The 6,545-nt window shown below is 38.4% G+C and overlaps 1 non-coding gene across 1 annotated transcript; it reads left to right on the forward strand.

Annotated features, from left to right (window-relative positions):
* The first annotated feature begins 4,751 nt into the window (after positions 1-4,751).
* On the forward strand, positions 4,752-4,858 carry LOC145608271 (small nucleolar RNA R71). Its single transcript, XR_014105767.1, has one exon. It is a non-coding gene; the product is annotated as a small nucleolar RNA R71 (small nucleolar RNA).
* The last annotated feature ends 1,687 nt before the right edge of the window (positions 4,859-6,545 follow it).

The following is a 6,545-nucleotide window of genomic DNA, read 5'->3' on the forward strand; positions in this document are numbered from 1 at the left end:
CAACTGCACCAATCGTAGCCCCCTCATGATATAGCATGAGTCTTTGGCCATTAACCTTGAACTCGTTACCATGTTCATCGAAAACCTCCATGGAACCGAATTTATTGGCCCTTTTTACGATAAAAGGACCCGACCACCTTTACCTCAACTTTCCTGGGAATAGTTTAAGTCTAGAGTTGAACAACAACACTTTATCACCCTCTTTGAATTCTCTCGGAAGGATCATCTTATTGTGCCATCTCTTTGTCTTCTCCTTGTAGACACGAGCACTATCATAGGCCGTCAACCTAAATTCATCGAGTTGGTTAAGTTGAAGTAACCTCTTTTCTCCCGCTAATTTGGCATCCAAATTGAGCTCCTTAATAGCCCAATATGCCTTGTATTCTAATTCGACCTGGAGATGACATGATTTACCGTACACGAGTCTATATGGAGTAGTACCTATTGGGGTCTTAAACGCAGTTCTGTACGCCCAAAGGGTGTCATCCAACTTATTACTCCAAAATTTCCTTGACTTTTCCACCACCTTATCTAAAATGGCCTTGATCTCATGGTTAGAAACTTCAACTTGACCACTAGTTTGGGGATGGTAGGCTAAACCTGTCCTATGGTATACACCATACTTTTTGAGGAGGGTTTCTAACTTCTGCTCATGAAAGTGAGATCCTCCGTCACTGATTATCGCTCTAGGCACGCCAAATCTTGGAAAGATGGTCTTCTTGAAAAGTCTATGGACCACCTTGGCATCATTAGTAGGAGTAGCGATGGCCTCAACCCACTTGGATACATAGTCGACGGCGACAAGTATATAGCGGTTCCCTTTTGAAGAAGGGAACGGTCCCATGTAATCAACACCCTAAACATCAACAATTTCAACTTCTAAAATTCCGGTTTGAGGCATCTCATGCTTCCGCGAGATGTTGCCAGTCCTCTGGCAAGAGTCACAAGCCTGCACAAAAGTATTAGCATCCTTACACATTGTAGGCCAATAACCTGACTCATTAATCTTGGCCACCGTTTTAGTGGGGCCATGATGTCCTCCATATGGTGAGGTGTGGCAACTAGTAAGCACACTGTGGACTTCCCATTCGGGAACACACCTGCGAAATAATCCATCTGCACACTCACGAAACAAAAAAGGATCATCTCAAAAATAATGTTTAACATCAGAAAGGAATTTCTTTTTTTATTGGTAGGACAAGTCAGGAGGTAGAGTACCACCCACTAAATAATTAGCAAAGTCGGCATACCATGGGTGTTGTTCTACAACTGCATATAGATTGTCATCTGGAAAAATTCATCTATAGGAAGAGAATCCTTACCCTCATCATACCTGATACGAGACAAGTGGTCTGCCACTACGTTCTCTGCTCCCTTTTTATTTTTTATTTCGATATTAAAATCTTGGAGCAAAAGAAACCATCGGAGTAGCCTTGGCTTTGATTCCGCCTTACCTATCAAGTACTTCAACACTGCATGGTCAGTAAAAATAATGACTTTAGAACCAACAAGATATAATCTAAATTTTTCTAAAGCGTATATAACAGCAAGAAACTCCTTCTCCGTAGTGGCATAGTTGACTTGGGCTTCATCCAAAGTTTTTCTTGCATAATAAATAGCATGCAAAACCTTGTCCTTTCTTTGTCCGAGCACGGCTCCTAGTGCAAAGTCACTTGCATCACACATGATCTCGAAAGGAAGGTTCCAATCGGGAGCACATATGATGGGTGCCGATATCAAAGCCTGCTTAATCCTGTTAAAAGCCTCAAGACACTCGTCAGTAAAAATAAAAGGGGCATCCTTGAGCAAAAGCTGAGTTAGTGGTTTTGCAATTTTGGAAAAATCTTTGATAAAGAGACGATAAAACCCTGCATGACCCAAGAAACTTCTAACTCCCTTAACATTAACTGGGGGAGGTAATTTCTCAATCACTGAAATCTTAGCTTTGTCTACTTGTATACCCTTGTCATATACAATGTGACCTAGAACTACTCCCTCCGTCACCATAACGTGACATTTCTCCCAGTTTAGAACTAAGTTGCATTCTTCACATCGTTTTAAAATTTTAGAGAGATTAATTAGACATGAATCAAATGAAGAACCATACACGCTAAAATCATCCATAGACTTCCATAATAGACTCTATGAAATTAGAAAAGATGCTCATCATACAACGTTGAAAGGTAGAGGGAGCATTACATAAACCAAAGGGCATTCTACAATATGCAAAAGTGTCATAAGGGCATGTAAAGGTTGTCTTTTCCTGATCTTCAGGGTGAATCGGAATTTGGAAAAATCTCGAATACCCATCCAAATAGGAAAAGAATTTATGGTTAGCTAACCTCTCAAGAATTTGTTCTATAAAGGGGAGAGGGAAGTGGTCCTTTTTAGTGGCAATATTCAGTCTACGATAATCAATACACATACGCAACCCAGTTACAGTTCTAGTGGGAATTAATTCATTTTTTTCATTAGTGATCATAGTCATCCCACCTTTTTTAGGCACTACCTGCACAGGACTTACCCACTTGGATTCAGAAATAGGATAGATAATACCTGCATCAAGTAATTTCATAACCACTTTCTTGACTACTTCCTGCATGTTAGGATTCAATCTTCTTTGGGGTTGAATGCAGGGCTTATAGTTATCCTCTAGATGTATCCTGTGCATACAAAAAATCAGGGCTAATACCCTTGAGATCATCAATAATGTACCCAATTGCTTTCTTATGGGTTTGAAGAACCCCTAGAAGTTGGGAAGTTTGTAGGTCATTAAGTGCAGTACTAATGATCACAGGGTATAGTTCCTGTTCATCCAGCAAAATATATTTTAAAAGAGAAGGGAGAGGTTTTAGTTCAGGTTTCTTGACCTATGTAGGTTTCGATTCCTGAACTAAATTCACTACCTTCATTGTTTCCTTGGGGTCTAACTCTTTTAAGGAAAGAGCTCTTTCAATATCCTGTACTTCATTACCCCAGACGCTTGCATTATCTGCAGATAAATTCCCACAAAGAATTTCCTCCAAGGGATCCCTTGCAAGAACCTGTGGCAAGCTATCATCACAAATATCGTCCATTATATCAATTATATCAATAAAACAACAATTTTCCTCTAGCATAGGCCCTTTCAAAACTTTCCCTAAATTAAAAGTAACATTATCATCACCAACAGAAAGGGTTATTTTACCATTTTTCACATCAATAATGGCTCCAACAGTATGGAGGAAAGGCCTACCTAATATAATGAGTATTTGTGTATCCTCTGCCATGTATAAAACAACAAAATCAATAGGAATAAAAAATTTACCAACTCTGACAGAGACATCCTCTAAAATACCTAGGGGGTATTTTACAGAACGATCTGCCATTTGCAAAGTGATATTAGTAACTTTTCATTCTCCCATATTAAGTTTAGCACAGACAGACGATGGCATAACACTGACACTGGCACCCAAATCACACAATGCTTTATCAATAAAAACATTCCCTATATGACAAGGGATATAAAAACTACCGGGTTCCTTTAATTTAGGAGGGGATTTATTTTGTAATAAGGCGCTACACTCCTCTGTGAAAGCTACAGTTTCTACTTCATTAAAGGCCTTTTTCCTAGTCAGAATGTCTTTCATAAATTAAGCCTATGCAGGAACCTGAGTGATTAAATAAGTGAAAGTAAATGTTACCTGCAGGTTTTTCACAACCTCTAAGAACTTACCAAATTTTTTTTATCAAACTTACTCCTCAATTGTCTATTAGGGAATGGTAGTTTGATAACCGGGCTCTGCACATCTCCTCCCTTATCCTGAGGTTTACCCTGCACAGAAACATTTGAAGGGTTAGTATCTGTTTGTAGCGTTGCAGGGTTAGCAGGATTAGCGTTTGTTATAGAGGAATCTAGATCAGGAACTGGTCCATCTTCCTTTGGCATAGGAGGTCCATCATAATGTGAACCACTCCTTAGAGTGATTGTATTGGCATGATTTGTAGGATGGATAGGTTGTGATGGTAGAGCTCCCTGCTGACGGGATTGTAGGGTAGATGAAAGTTGTGCAATTTGATTATCCATGATTTTATTGTGGGCTAAAATAGAATCAATTTGTGCATCCCTACTCTCCATATGCTTTTGCATATTAGTAAGCATTGCTCTAATTTCTGTCATGGCATGGTTAGAAGATGATGAGGGTGGTGCTTGGCTTTTCTGGCCAGAATTTGGATGGTAATATTTTTGTTGTGGTGGGGGTTGCTGTTGTGGTTGTTATGGAGGTGGAGGGTTTTGTACATTGGTACTCCGGTACGAAAGATATGGATGGTTCTGGTAACCAGAATTATAAGAGTTGGAATATGGTTTAGTCTGCCTATAGGTTTGAAAGGCATTAACTTGTTCCATGGAACTCCTAAAATCTTGCTCCCAATGCCCTACAATTCCACAATTTTCACAAAAAGATTCATTGTTAGCAACAGTAGAAACATTAGCCACAGAGGTAGGAGTAGTAGTAAGATTATCTAATTTTTGACAAATAGACGTTCATTGAGCTTGCAAAAAGGATATGGAATCGACATTATGTTTTCCTTTATTTGCAAACCCTCTCAGATTCCCGTGTTGGGAATTGTGTATTGCCATATCTTCGATAACCTGTTCTGCATCGTCCACATTTAAATTCATGAATCTCCCACTAGCTGCAAAATCTAGAACTGATCTAGATGAATTTCCAAGTCCATTGTAGAAAGCTTGGATCAATTGCCATTGTGCTAGATTATGGTGGGGGCATTCTCTCTGTAGATCCTTGAACCTTTCCCAAGCCTCATATAGCGTTTCATCGGCCTCTTGAGCGAAGTTCTGAATAGCACTCCTTAGTACCGCTGTTCTCTCTACAGGATAATATTTATTATAGAAATTCAAAGCAAGAGTTTCCTAGTCAGTAATACCAAGTGCAGTTCTATTCAAACCATTAAACTATAATATAGCTTTGCCACATAATGAAAAGGGAAAAAAAAATCTCCCTGATTTGGTCCTGCGTGACCCCGGCTTGTCTAATGGTGTTGCAATACTGGCAGAAATCTGCAATGTGAAGATTAGGATCTTCACCCTTAGCTCCACTGAATTGCTTCCTCTCTATCATAGTGATAAATTGGGGCTTGATCTCAAATTGAACTCCATCTAGAGCCGGAGTGGGATTGAGGTGCGGGAAATCCGTGAGCTTCGGCTATGAGTAGTCACTGAGTTTCTTTTGGGCCGTCATCTCTGATTCTGAATCTGAAGGAATTTCTGCGTCGCTAGAATTAGAGGGAAGGTCTCTTTGATTGTTGTCTTCCTCAGAACCCGCCAGAATTTGTCTATAAATTTTCCTTTGCCTATGAAACGAGCGCTCGATCTCAGGATCGAATGGAATGTAACCTGATCTGGAACACCTGGGCATAAACAAGGAACTAAAAGACAAATATGAGAATTGCCTCAAAGAACTAACGTTCAATGAGACAAGAGGGGATAATCTAGACTACAAAAAATAATCTAAAAATAAAAATAAAATCGTTTCCCCGGCAGCGACGCCAAATTTTAACAGGCTCAAGTCATATTCGCCTAATTAAAAATAAACCTAAATCCACTAACTATGTAGATAGGGAAAAAGGGTCAAACCACAGGGAAACAAGTCAATTTACTCCTAATTAATTAAATGCAATCTAAATTATCAAGTAACAAATTGCTGTAAAAGGTAATTAACTACTAAAAGTAAGAATAGGAAAGGAATAAAAAGGTATAAATCAATGAAGGGAAACCTAGGGCATAGGTTCACTAATAAACAATATTCCAGGGAAAATCATAATAAGAAATCATCAAGCATCAATATATCAGATTATAAAGGGCTTTCGTTACGTATTATAATCACATAGTTAATTTACCGGTATTAAATCTCATCTTTCGAATCTCGACTTAACAATTTATAAATTAGTCCGCCTATTGAAACTAAGCCTAAACATAAATTCTCATCAGTCGAATCTCGAATTAATATTGTTAAACTCATACAATTAAATATGGCCAAACCTAATTGCATAGCATTAAATCAATCAATAGGAAATTAATCAAGCATTGATAATCAACAATCACAAATTTACCCCTTCATATTATTTATTAGATCCCCATAAACCCTAGAAATAAAACTACTCAAGCATAATTAAATCTAAACTAATCAAATCAATAAAGCAAGACATAATGAAAGAATTAAATAAAATAACTAAAATTAAAAGAGAATAAATTGTTACCAAAAGAAATCTTGATTAAGGAATGGAGTTAAGAATAAAGTTGAGAGAATTTAAGAGAGAGAAAATATTCTAAGTAGAGAGAGAAAATCTAAAAAAAAAGGTAATCAAAATTACGTACAAAAAACGTACTTACACATCCCTAAAACAAATCCTAAACGAAAACTAATCAGGTCTCTGAAAAAAAACGCGCCCGATTGGGCGGCCTCCTATTTTTCTTCGCCCTTCCTGGCACGCCGCGCCCGATCGAGCCTACGCTCACCCAATCGGGTGCGTCTCCTTCTTGCTGC

Source organism: Chenopodium album, chromosome 2 (assembly GCF_948465745.1).
Source record: "Chenopodium album chromosome 2, dcCheAlbu1.1, whole genome shotgun sequence".
Classification (NCBI taxonomy): domain Eukaryota; kingdom Viridiplantae; phylum Streptophyta; class Magnoliopsida; order Caryophyllales; family Amaranthaceae; genus Chenopodium; species Chenopodium album.